This window comes from Coffea arabica, chromosome 8c, assembly GCF_036785885.1.
Source record: "Coffea arabica cultivar ET-39 chromosome 8c, Coffea Arabica ET-39 HiFi, whole genome shotgun sequence".
Classification (NCBI taxonomy): domain Eukaryota; kingdom Viridiplantae; phylum Streptophyta; class Magnoliopsida; order Gentianales; family Rubiaceae; genus Coffea; species Coffea arabica.
The window spans coordinates 31,622,366-31,636,728 of record NC_092325.1 but is presented as its reverse complement, the minus strand read 5'-3'; the positions used below and the strand labels follow the sequence as shown (position 1 = coordinate 31,636,728).

At 30.3% G+C, this 14,363-nt stretch overlaps 1 long non-coding RNA gene across 1 annotated transcript; it reads left to right on the top strand.

Moving 5' to 3' along the window:
• The first annotated feature begins 1,902 nt into the window (after positions 1–1,902).
• Positions 1,903–2,971, top strand: LOC140013854 (uncharacterized). The gene is made up of 2 exons (XR_011820685.1): positions 1,903–2,040; positions 2,824–2,971. It is a non-coding gene; the product is annotated as an uncharacterized lncRNA (long non-coding RNA).
• Positions 2,972–14,363: the final 11,392 nt, after the last annotated feature.

Here is a 14,363-nt window from a genome sequence, read left to right as displayed (position 1 = left end):
GTAAGAGAAATCGAACACAAAACGCGCGCGTAGGGCACTAGTTGTAATTGATTTGACGTATTTAATATATTAGACGTCAAGCGTCTTATGTACGCAAAGGAACCAGCAATCTCATTTCATTTTCTGCAAAGCTTCATGGCCGGATAGCAGCAGCAAAAGGGACAACCGAAACCTTCAACATTTCTTCTTCCAAAACTCATGCAAATCACCACCAAATCTTCTAAAAATTTAGCACCACTTAGCCTAAGTCTTGGACAACACATTTAGCTGGAAAAGGGAGGAGCTTTCACCGTTCTTCAAGCTTCAAAGGGGCCGAAACTTCTGTCCCAACCAGCCATCGAAGTAGGTAGTAATCAATCACCTTAAACTTGTCTTTTGGAGTTTGATTTATGCATTTGAGCTAGAATCGTCACTTTAGTAGCTTGTATTGTTGGGAAAATTGTTAAACGTGGGCTCTATGAACTCCCACTTTGGGTTGATGGCTGTGATGATGTTTGATGATGGTTTTGTTGCTGAATTAGAGCTTAAGGAAGTAGATTAAAGGTGCTTTGTTACCAGAAACGTTATTGAACTCTTGAAACAAAAAGTTCCCATTTTACCCCTGCTCTGTTCGGTCATTTTAATGCAGAAACTGAGGATTTAATGGCCTGATTATGTTGTTTACATGTTGTAGCAGTTGTGTACAAATTTTCGTTGAAAAATACTGAGTTTTGGTGGGTCAAACGAATTTATTTCCAAAGCTAGTAATCTGGGAAAACGGTTGCCGTCGTAACCAGACCAGTGTTCGTGTTTCGTCCATAACTCCGTACTCCGACGTCGAAATCAAGTGCCGTTAGCGGCATTTGAAACTAGACATTCCCATGTTTCCAACGGTGTATAATGTACATTCTGGTTTCATGTGTGTGAGCCACACCATTCATCTGAAGTCGGCTGTCCTGTTTCTCCGTTCTGCCGAAATGATTTGATGATGCTGCAACTTTAGGCTTAATTTCGAACTAGTTGCATGCTGAAACTTGGAACGATTTCTTCTGTGCAATTTTAGCCCTATGAATTTATTTTCTAACACTATCAACCATTCCCAATTCCGAGTTAAATTGAGGGAGTTATGATCAAAATACGGCGACTGCCTCGTTTTTGAAACCTTAGATTTGGACAGATTGCCTTAAGGATTTTTCCAAACTTTGGTTGATTGATTAACCACCTTTCCGAGCGTATTTTTCCATGAAATTTGATAGAGAGATACCCTTCATATGGGAGTATTATACTGCAAAATTTGGTGTCAATTCAAGTCCGTTTCGACACTTAACAAAAGGTCCAAAGTCGGAATCAAATCTGGAAATTTGTTAACAGTCTTGAAATTTACCCAACTTTGAGCTACCATATCTTGGTGCTCGAAACTCCGATTCTCGATCCATTTGTTCTGCCCTAAACCTTACTTGCACCTCTAATTGAGCTACAAATTTCAAGGGCTGGTTTGCAACGAGTGAATTCTGCTGAATTTTCAAAGTTAGCGAAAAACCAACCCCGGCTCAATCCTGGGTGATTTGGAACAGCAACTTTAAGCTCATTTTTGAACACCTTCCACTTAGATTCATGGAAAAGTATCTTCTAAGAACTTTTAGTACTTTGGAAGAGGTTTCCAACGGTACCAAGTTTTCTAATTTTCGGCATGTGGAATCTGAGATACGATTTTTTCAAAATATCGTATCAAAACTGAAATTTTCTGAATTTCAAGGAAATGGAGTTTTTCAAGTATTCCTTATTCCTTCGATAATACTTGAACGTTTATGCTTGATTTCCAAGATAACAAAACTCGATTGCTCTTGTACATTAAGAAACTCCACTTGAACCTTGATTTACTAGTAATTGAGGTTCATTTTCATGAAATTTTCCCAGATTGTACTAGTGCACAATCTTCCTTGATAATTGGGATGTGTGAATGATAATTCACTATTAAATGCTCAGGCGCTCAAGAGGACCTTCCAGAGGATCTCACGGGAGACGCCTAAACCATCATTTGAACTCGCTACTTGAATCACTGTGAGTGTCAAGTGCATGAACTTGTTGTTAAGTGGTTATCTGTTTCTTATCCGTTATGTAAATTTGAAATTTTGAGACGAGGGTGTACTTTATCGCACTCGTTCTCTTTCAAATGAAATTATATTCGAATTTTGCTATGTGAATTCGTATCCAACTTGTACATGGTAATGTGGATGTGATTTGTACTTGTGATTCGTATATGTGATCCGTATTTGTGATTCCTATTTGGAATCGTCGATTTGAGCATTGCTCATCGACTTATATTCGTATTCGTATTCATATTCGGGGGATGCCCAAAACTCGTTGGCTAACTTTGCGAATCGAGCCAGCATGGGCTTGGTCGATAAGCTTAGCAAACCATGAGATATTCGTAGAGCATGATCTATTGGAGAGATCTTGCTCGGCATTACTCGTGCAGTATTGCCATGATATACTCGAGTATTATCAAAAACTTTGATGAGCGGGCCCGGTAAGGGGGTGTAACGGTGACGGGATTCGAAAAAAAGTGGTGTATCTACGGATTTGATACTTATGTGGTTGACGGAGTGTCAACGTGAGATGTGATCAAGACTTCGACTCGACTACGTGGAATTTAGCTCCTGAGAGCTACAGTATCCTTGAATTGTTTCTGTTTATTTTTCCTATTCGAAATGTGAATTATTCGAATTTGATAGCCTTACCTACAATGTAATTGTTGTCGCTACTTGGATTATGTGTTTGCATGTGTGTTTTCTTGGCCTCACTGAGTATTGGCTCATCCTATTAGTTTGTTTTACTTAACAGGTTGGATTGGAAGATTTTAGTAAAGCCGACTAGATTATACTTTTGATTGGAATCGGGGCTGTAAATGTGTAGTCGACTTTTAATGGTTGCATTTTGGAACTTGATGTATCTTTTGTGAACATGATGTAAGATTTAAATATTTAGTTAAGGAATCGACTTTTCTTTATTTTGACTCGTAGTATTTGGTATGTATCGTTAAGTTCGATTTGATTTGTCTTGAGTCCTGGCGAGAGTTGGGCAGGCGTCCCGCGGATACCCTTGGGTTCGCCCTTGGGAGAAGTGGGGGGCGTCACACCGTGGATATTTTGCTGGAGTTTCAAAATTCATCAAGAATTAGAAAAACCACTTCCAATGTCATTAGTGCCAGAATTCAAGATTAAATGGTGGACAGGATTCAATCAACAGTTCGGAGATCAAACAAACGTGATGAGATTCCTCACCACAGGAGACAAACTCAAATAGACAAACCAATCAACCACTACAACAACTTTGCCAACCACTTCAACAACTATGCCAACAACTCCAATAAAGAAAGAAAAAGAAAAAGTTGTTGATATGGTATCTGAAGCCATTACAAACGACTTTCTGATGAAAAAGATGATGCAGGACCCAAAGATGCTCAAAGAATATTTGGACTATTTACAAAAGCAGGATAAGAATGAAGAAACCGATAAAATTGGGGAGTCAGCAGGATCATCCGAATCTACTTTTGATCCTTTCGGAGGACCATGCGGACAAGATCCAAATGACTTTTGAAAAAGATGTCGGCCACATTCTAAAGAAAAAGCAAATGAAACTCAAATGAAGATGAAATGCAAGCTCGAAGAACTCTATAAATAGATTCAAAATCAGAAGAAGAATCATCGAGAGAAAATCGGTGAAATCCTCCGGTGTAAACCTCTTAGAAAATCCCTTACCCACTCTCAACTACTCTCAAACCACTCTCAACTACTCCCAACTACTCTTGTACTCATACTCTTGTATCATTCTCCAAAGATTTTAATAAGAAGATCAAAGTTGGATTCAACAAATATCAAGCTTCCGTTAGCAACTCTAATTCTTGTAAGTTCAAGTTTAATACCAATATTGTATGTTCATTTCAAGTTATAGTAACCTGGGTAGAAGTGGTATCAGAGCCACATGGAATTATACATACACATGCATATTTAAGATTTTGAACTACTATTACTTTATTTGAATTACGTTTCTATTTTGACTTGGCTAATTCATGCATTCATGTTTACATATTTTATTAAACTTTTACTGAAATCATTGGTAAGACTTTGATGCCTTGTTAGACCGTTGGTAAGTCCAGGATAGGATGTTCCCGGCATAGCGCTCAGTTGTTCCTGATTAGGTAAAACTTTAATTAAAATATACAACATGGCTGCATTTCTTAGACAATTAAAAATAGGATCTAATTCAAAGAAAGATAATATAGTACAAAGTCATGAATATCATATACCTGTTAATAATTCAGATTGGACCATTCCAGAAGAAAAAATAGAACATATTTATAGAATAGGCCCTTTAGATTTCAAAACAGCCTTATCAGTTAAAACACATGAAGAAACAATATCTATTCAAGAAGAATATCAGTCTATTCCATTATTAAATCATAGTACAATTCAAAAATATTTAAGTAAAGGATATCGATATATTCATATAGGTTTAATACAAATTGCTGTAAAACCTTTATTCCATTTAGGAGTCGATGCTCCAATATATTTAGCATTAAGAGACACTAGACTCAAACGATATAAAACTTCTTTACTATCTATGATTCAGACAAATGTTTGCAATGGACCCATATATTTTAACTGTGCTCCAAATTTTTCAATAGATCTAACAGACCCACATATTTTGAATTCAGTCATTTTAGATATATTTCTACAAGGAAATGAATTTGAAAAACATACAAAGAATTTTACAATAATATATAGAATATATTATAGACCATTATCCTCACATTTAAATCCTAAGTTTATAATGACTCCAACTCTTAAAGAAGAAACAACTTTATTACAAGTAGATGCTGATAGACCTACTACTTATACTCCAAAAAGATTAAAATGGAATGAAATAACTATACCTAGTGAATTTGAAATACAAAATCCACAAATAGCTAGAAATATAGAGCAGACTACTGCAGAAGATATAATAGAAAAACCTGATGGTAAAACTCTAATAAGATTTTCGTCATTAAGAGAAAGACCTAATTCCACTTATTCTTGGCTACCTCCGAGACATTCTAATTATGAATCAACTGAGATAAATTTTCCTTTAGAAAGTACTTCAACTTTTAAATATAAAACTCCTGTTCCAGAAGTTATAAATCAAAATCAATCAGAATATTCCCCAACTCATTCACAAATGAAAGGAGAAATAAATGTTATAAATAAACCTTATAAAATAAATCATAAATATTTACAAGAAGATTTTGATGATGAAGAAAATACTGAAAAAAGAATTTGGTTTTTCTAATTAGAATCAGAATATAAAGAAAAATTAATATTAGAATGGAAAGATGAATTAGAAAAAAGAAAATTTGATTTTCCTTTCTTTACTTGGCTATCATTCTATATTGAAAAAATAGGAATAAATGATGTTTATAATACACCACAAATAAATGTTCAAACTAATTTATATAAAAAATGGAAATTAAAAGACGATCAATTATTAACTTCAATACATCCCCCATTACAAGAAGTAAAAATTAATATAGGACAAGGAGATATAATAGCCTCACCTTTTAAAAATGGTAGAGAAGCTGAATCAAGTACAAACAACACAATAAATTTAGAAGATATTAAGAAAATTTATCAACAAAATAATTATACAAATCAAATTCTTCATACAATTTCCTAACATATAGAAGTATTAAATACAAAAATAGATACATTAAAGAAACCAGAATCAAAATTTCCTAATGATATCTCAGCACCTCATTTTCAATCTAGAAGTTTGACGAGAGAAAAAGAACAAGAGTTAATCCAAAATATTAACAATCAAAAAATAAACAATACAGATAATATATTAAATAGAATATCTCAATCATTACAAAATTTAACTACACCCCAAACTTTAAAAATAAACACATTAGAAAAAATAGAAGAAGAAAATTTATCTGAAGAATCAACATATTCAGAAAATGAAAAAGACATGATTTTACCATTAGAAAATCAATTTGAAGAAATAGAAGATAATCAAATAAATAAAATAAGAAGGAAAAGAATTTATAATAAAGGTAATAACAAAGATTGGAAAATGATTAGTACTAGAAATTATTATCCAAGACCTAGCCCTCCAGATATTCAATATGAAGAAAGATCAAAATTTCGTACCACTAAATACGATGGAGATTCAATTTATGAATGGAATATAGATGACAAAACTGAATATGAAGTATTAAATAATTTACAAGAAATGGGAATGGCTAGATTAGCCTATAAAATAAAAAATATTCAAGAAAAAAATATTGCAACATTATTAGTTTCAGGCTTTACCGGACAATTAAAAAATTGGTGGGATAATACTTTAACATTACAAGATAAATTATCAATATTAGAACATACACAAGAGATTGAAGACGATCAAGGAAATATTCAAATACAATCAGATGCTGCAGAATTTTTAATAGTAACAATAGTAATGTATTTTATAGGAAATCCAAAAGAAGAATTAAACTCTAATAAAATATTTTTAACAAATTTAAGATGTCCAACATTATCAGACTTTAGATGGTATAAAGATATGTTTTTAACAAATGTATTAAGAAGACCAGATTGCAATGCTTCATTTTGGAAAGAAAGATTCATAACTGGATTACCAAGCTTATTTTCACAAAGAATAATGGATAGTTTACAAAAGGAAATGGGAACAGATGTTATTTCATTTGAAAATATAACTTTTGGACAATTATTTGCATTTGTGAAAAAAGAAGGATTAATGTTATGCTCAGAATTAAGATTACAAATAAAATATGGATCTAAAACAAAAGAAGTAGGATCATTTTGTGATGCATTTGGAATTAAAAGAATAAAATCACCATCATCATACAAAAAGAAAGTTAAAAAATATAATAAGAAAATAAAATATAAAAGACCTAAAGAAGATAAACCAGAAAGAACAAGAAAATTTATTAAAAAGAAAATTGTTTGTTATAAATGTGGAAAAATAGGTCATAAAGCAAACAAATGTACTCTAAAAGAAAAAATTTGTAAGATTTTCCTTTTAATGCAGAAGGTGATCTAATAACTTGAATACCAAAAGCTTCACAAAATGATCCTATTTCTTGTTTTTGTGATCCATACTTTTGTTGCATTTTTAATTCTGTGCATAATGCTAATCCTTCTCTTTTAATAAATCCTAATAATTGTCCCATGGTGACTCCTTCTAATGATAATATATCTGTACCCATTTCTTTTTGTAAATTAGTCATAATTCTTTGAGAAAATAAAGTTGGTAGTTCAGTAATAAATTTTTCTTTCCAAAATGACATATTACAATCAGGTCTTCTTAATACATGTGTTAAAAATATATCTTTGTACCATCTGTAATCTGTAAAAGTTGGACATCTTAAATTGGTTAAAAACAATTTATTAGAGTGTAACTCTTCTTTTGGGTTTCCTGCAAAATACATTGCAATTGTTACTATCAAGAATTCTGCTGCATCTGATTTAGTAGTGATGTTACCTTGCTCATCTTCAACTTCTATAGTGTGATTTAATATTGCAGTTTTGCTTTCTAATGTTAAGGCATTATCCCACCAATTTTTTAATTGGCCTGTGAATCTTGATATTAATATTGTTGTAATTGATTTTTCATCTGCATGTCTTACTTTATATGCTAACCTTGTCATTCCCATTTCTTGTAATGTATTTAATATCTCATATTCTATTTTGCCATCTATATTCCATTCATATAATGATTTTCCATCATATTTACTGGTGTGAAATTTTGATCTTTCTTCATATTGAATATCTAGAGGTGTAGGTCTTGTATAATAATTTCTAGTGTCTATCATTTTCCAATTTTTATAGTTTCTTTGGGGTTTTTTATATTTTTTTTCTAGAAATTTTATTTATAGTATTATCAAATTGTCCTTCAACTACATCTATTAACTTATTGTTTTGTTCTTCTTCTTCTATGTCTGAAAATTTTTCTGGAGTGGTTGTTTCTTCAGAATCCGAAATTTCTTTAATTTTTCCTTGTTCTAATGTTTGAATTCTTGATGTACTAGGGTCTGTAATTGTTAAGCTTCTTTGAATTCTTCCTAATATTTGTGCTTGTGCTAACTCTTCTTCTTGTTTATATTGCAAGCTTCTAGGTTGGAAATGTAGTGCTGAAATATCATTAGGAAATTTGGGTGTGGAAATTCCTGGAATAGATTCTATCCTTTTTTCTAATTTATTTTCTATTGTTTGAATTTTTGTATCTAAATATTCTACATTTTGGGATACCGAATGTAATAATTGATTTGTATAATTATTTTGATGATATACTTTTTTAATATCTTCATAAACTAATATTGCATTATCTTGTGCTTCTCTGCCTTTTTTAAATGGGGAGGCTGTGGTTAAATCATTAATTCTGTTTTCTTGTAATGGAGGATGTATTGAAGTAACTATAGTATTATCTGCTAAATTGTAGAACTTTGTTTAAAGGTTTATAATTTATTACTAATTTGGGAACTCCTCGTTCTTTTTCAGCTTGATTCATTACATAAAATGCTGCACAACTCCAAGGTGATTTTGAGGGTGTTATTAATCCTTTTTCTATTAGTATTTTTATTTCTTTTTTACAAAATTCTAATAACTCAGAATTCATTTGTATTGGTCTAGCTTTTGTTGGAATATTTTTTTCATTAAAGTCTTTTTCATAAGGTAATTCTATCATATGTTGTTTTCTATCCCAAAAAGCATTAGGAATATCCGCACAAATTTCTTTTTGTAATAATTCTTCTAATTCTGATATTCTTTTTTGTAATTTAATTTCTTTCAATTGTTCTTCAATTTTTAAATAAGATTTTTCTTCCTTAATATAACTTATATGTTGTTTTACTTTTGTAATAGTATTTATTGTTTTATAAATAGAAGAAGCTTGTAAGGTTTGTAACTCTTTTTGTCTCATTGAAGTTAGAAATTTAAAAGTAATAATTTTTCCCATTATATTTATTGAAATTCCCTCATGGCTTACTAGAAATGGATATATTTGAATTAAAAAAGGTGTTCCTAATATTACATCATGATTTATATTTTTTACAACTATGAAATTATGTTTAATACAATATTCATTGTTACATATTGATCCTTTTGTAAACTTATATTTTATTTGTAAATTTTCTCCATTTGCTGCCATTAATGTTTCTTTTGTTCTTTCACAATATTTAGTAGGAATTATTCCTTCTTTAATGCAACTTACGTCAGCTCCACTGTCTATTAGAGTTACATAGGTTTCTTTGAAATCTTCTACTGTGATAGTGACTAAAGCAAACCATTTTTGAAATGTTATTTTTTCTATAATGTTTAAATATTGAGATTCTTCTAATGACTTTTCTGATATTAATATTTCTTCTATTTTAGAATTAGAAGTTGAAGGCTGATTACTTATTAATGCTATTTTTTACTCTATTTCTAAATCTTTTAATTTTAATTCTATTATTTCTTGTTGTAATTGTTTTACTTGTATTTTAAGATTATTAATTTCTGTTTGAAGATCTTTAGTAGTTTCTTTTTTCATTATATTTATATTGGGATATTTGTCTATTAATTTAGAAATACTAAAAGGTTCTATTATTTTAGGCATTTTGTCTTCTTGAATAATTAAACTTTTTAATCTTTCTAAATATTCCTTTTTAGCTATTGGATCTTCAATTTTTTCTATTATATCAAGTAAAAATTCTTTATCTTCTTTTTTAGTTATGACGTTTATATATTTTGGAGTATTAGAACAATTACAATTTTCTTCACTTTCTGAACTGAATATATCATCATAATATTCTTCTTCAGAATTTGAATCTTTTTCATTTATTAATAGATTTATTAATTTATTTTTAATTTCTTCTTCGTTAACACAAATTTCTGTAATTTTTTCTTTTAGTTTACATTTGTTTGCTTTATGACCTATTTTTCCACATTTGTAACAAACAATTTTCTTTTTAATAAATCTTTTCTTTTTTGTTGGTTCATTTTCCTTAGGGGTTTTATATCTTATTTTCTTAGAATATTTTTTAACTTTCTTTTTGTATGTTGATGGTGATTTAATTCTTTTAATTCCAAATGCATCACAGAATGATCCTACTTCTTTTCTTTTTGATCCATATTTTATTTGTAATCTTAATTCTGAACATAACATTAATCCTTCTTTTTTCACAAAAGCAAATAATTGTCCAAAAGTAATATTTTCGAAGGAAACGACATCTGTTCCCATTTCTTTTTGTAAATTATCCATTATTCTTTGTGAAAATAGACTTGGTAATCCAGTTATGAATCTTTCTTTCCAGAATGATGCATTACAATCTGGTCTTCTTAATACATTTGTTAAAAACATATCTTTATACCATCTAAAGTCTGATAATGTTGGACATCTTAAATTTGTTAAAAATGTTTTATTAGAATTTAATTCTTCTTTTGGATTTCCTATAAAATACATGACTATTGTTACAATTAGAAATTCTGCAGCATCTGACTGTATTTGAATATTTCCTTGATCATCTTCTATTTCTTGTGTATGATCTAATATTGATAATTTATCTTGTAATGTTAAAGCATTATCCCACCAATTTTTTAATTGTCCAGTAAATCCTGAGACTAATAATGTTGCAATATTTCTTTCTTGAATATTTTTAATTTTGTAAGCTAATCTAGCCATTCCCATTTCTTGCAAATTATTTAATACTTCATATTCAGCTTTGCCATCTATATTCCATTCATAAATTGAATCTCCATCATATTTAGTAGTTCTAAATTTTGATCTTTCTTCGTATTGAATATCCGGAGGGCTTGGTCTAGGGTAATAATTTTTTGAGCTTACCATCTTCCAATTATTTCTTTTGTTATTGTAATTTTTTCTTTTTATTCTATTTATTTGATTTCCTTTTTCTTCAAATTGATTTTCTATTGGTAAAATTATATCTTCTTCTTTTGTGTCTGATTCTGTTGATTTTTTAGATAAATCTTCTATTTTTTCAGTTGAATTTTCTTCTATTACTTGATCTAAGGTATTTATTTTTGGTGTTGAAGGTTTAGATTCCGTGGTTAAGTTTTGTAAAGCTTGAGATATTTTATTTAATAAATTATCTGTAGTATTTATCTTTTGACTATTAATATTTTGTACTAAGTCTTGTTCTTTTTCTCTTGTCAGGCTTCTAGGTTTAAAATGGGATGCTGAAATATCATTTGGGAATTTTAATTCTGGTTTCTTTATTGTATCTATTTTAGTATTTAATACTTCCATATGTTGAGATATTGTATGAAGAATTTGATTTGTATAATTATTTTGTTGATAAACTTTTTTAAGATCTTCTAAATTTATTGAATTGTTTGTACTCGACTCTGCTTCTCTTCCCTTCTTGAAAGGTGAGGCAATTATTTCTCCTTTTCCTATATTAATTTTTACTTCTTGTAATGGGGGGTGTATTGAGGTTACAACTTGTTCATCTTTTAACTTCCATTTTTTATATAAATTAGTTTGAACATTTATTTGGGGTGTACTATATACATCATTTATTCCTAATTTTGAAGTATAAAATGATAACCAAGTAAAGAAAGGAAAATCAATCTTTTGTTTGTCTAATTCATTTTTCCATTCTATTATTAATTTTTCTTTATATTCTGATTCTAATTGAAAAAATCAAATTCTTTTTTCTGTGTTTTCTTCATCTTCAAAATCTTCTTGTAAATATTTATGATTTATTTTATATGGTTTGTTTATAACATTTATTTCTCCTTTCATTTGTGAATGAGTTGGGGAATAATCTGATTGATTTTGATTTATAACTTCTGGTATAGGTGTTTTATATTTAAAATTTGAGGTACTTTCTATTGGAAAATTAACTTCAGTTGACTCGTAATTTGAACGTCTAGCGGGTAACCATGAATATGATGATTCTGGTCTTTCTCTTAATGATAAAAATCTTATTAAAGTACTTCCATCTGGTTTTTCTATAATATCTTCTGCAGTAGTTTGTTCTATATTCCTTGCTATTTGTGGATTTTTAATTTCAAATTCACTTGGTATAGTTATTTCATTCCATTTTAGTCTTTTTGGAGTATAAGTTGTAGGTTTATCTGCATCTACTTGTAATAAAGTTGTTTCTTCTTTAAGAGTTGGAGTCATTATAAATTTAGGATTTAAATGAGAAGACAAAGGTCTATAATATATTCTATTTATTATTGCAAAATTCTTTGTATGTTTTTCAAATTCATTTCCCTGCATATGAATATCTAGTATGACTGAATTCAAGATGTGTGGATCTGTTAAGTCTATAGAAAAATTTGGAGCACAATTAAAATATATTGGTCCGTTACAAACATTTGTTTGAACCATTGATAATAAAGAAGTTTTATATCGTTTGAGTCTAGTATCTCTTAATGCTAGATATATAGGAGCATCTACTCCTAGATGGAATAAAGGTTTCACAGCAATTTGTATTAAACCTATATGAATATATCTGTATCCTTTACTTAAATATTTTTGAATTGTACTATGATTTAATAGTTGAATAGATTGATATTCTTTTTGGATAGAAATTGTTTCTTCATGTGTTTTGACTGATAGAGCAGTTTTAAAGTCTAAAGGGCCAATTCTGTAAATATGTTCTATTTTTTCTTCTGGAATAGTCCAATCTGAATTATTTATGGGCATATGATATTCATGACTTTGTACTACATTATCTTGTTTTGAATTAGATCCTATTTTTAATTGTCTAAGAAATGCAGTCATGTCTAATATTTAATTAAATTTTTACTTAACCGGGAACAACCGAGCACTAGGCCTGGAACATCCTATCCTGGACTTACCAACGGTCTTACAAGGCATCAAGTCTTACCAACGATGTCAGTAAAAGTTTAATGAAATATATAAGCATAAATGCATGAACTAGTCAATTTAAATAGAAACTTAATTCAATATAGAAAATGTAAAAACAAAGTTTAAATATGCGTATGCAACCAATAGGGTGTGGCTCTGATACCACTTCTACGCAGGCAATATAAACTTGTAATAAGTATAAAGATTTGGACTTACAATGAAATTGAGTAGACAACGGAAGCTTTGAGCAAAGTAAATCCTTGATTCTTTTATTGAATAAGCTTGACAATAGCTAGAGTACAGGAGTTGTTTGAAGTAGGTGAGAGTAGGTTTGAAGTAAGTGAGAGTAGGTAAGAGGTTTGTACTTTAAGATGTGAACTGAAATTTTTTCTCTGTTCTATTCGCCGATGCCTTCACTCTGCAATCTTCCTTCAATTTATAGAGGCTCGGGACTTTTTCATTTGAATTTCATTTCCTCTTCATTTGAGTTTCATCTTCTTTTTATTTGTGGCCGACATCTTTTCCAAAAGTCGTCGACATCTTTTTCAAAAGTCATTTGGATCTTGTCCGCATGGTCCTCCGAATGGATCAAAAGTAGATTCGGATGATTCTGCCGACTCGTCAATTTTGTCGGTTTCTTCTTTCTTATCCGGCTTTTGTAAGTAGTCCAGATATTCTTTGAGTAGCCTTGGATCTTGCATCATCTTTTTCATCAAAAAGTCATTTGAAGTTGCCTCGGATACCATCTCGGTATCTTTTTCTTTTTCTTTCTTTATTGGAGTAGTGGTTGGAGTTGGTGAAGACTTTGTTGTAATGGGTACAAAAGTTGTTGGAGTAGATGTTGGTTTGGTCCATTTGAGTTTATCTCCGATAGTTAGAAATCTGATGACATTTACTTGATCTCCGAATTCCTGATTGAATCCTGTCCACCATTTAATTTTAAATTCTCTGACTAATGACATTGGAAGTGGTTTCTCAAGTTCTTGATGAATTTTGAAACTCCAGCAAAATATCCAGGGAACTTTGAACTCCATATGAAATAAAATCGGTCTTGTATATTCTTCCCCCTTTGCTCTTTTTAGATACGCTTGAAATCCCATAAGCACATTTGGAGGTAGTATCTCTGGTTGTGGTCCAAACCATTTCCTCCAGTGATTGAACCAAATTGAAAATTCTCTGCTGCAATTTTCTTTGAACGTGAAGAACCATGAATGATTGAATGGTCTAAAAAGGAAGGCACAATACCATGCCATTTTGTAATCTTGATATGTGAATCCATCTGGAATGAACCTTACTGAAAAGGGTTTTTTAGAATAAAGAGAAGTCCATTCATTTGGAGAACAAACTTTCTTTATTATGCATTTTGAGTGGCTAATTATATTTGGATTTTTCCTGTCTGGAATTGGGAATATTTCTACAGATTGAGTATCTGTAAGAATTAATTCATAATAATCCAAATTTTTTGAGGGATCATCTGGTTGCCAAAAACACTTTGGAGGAAAGATTCT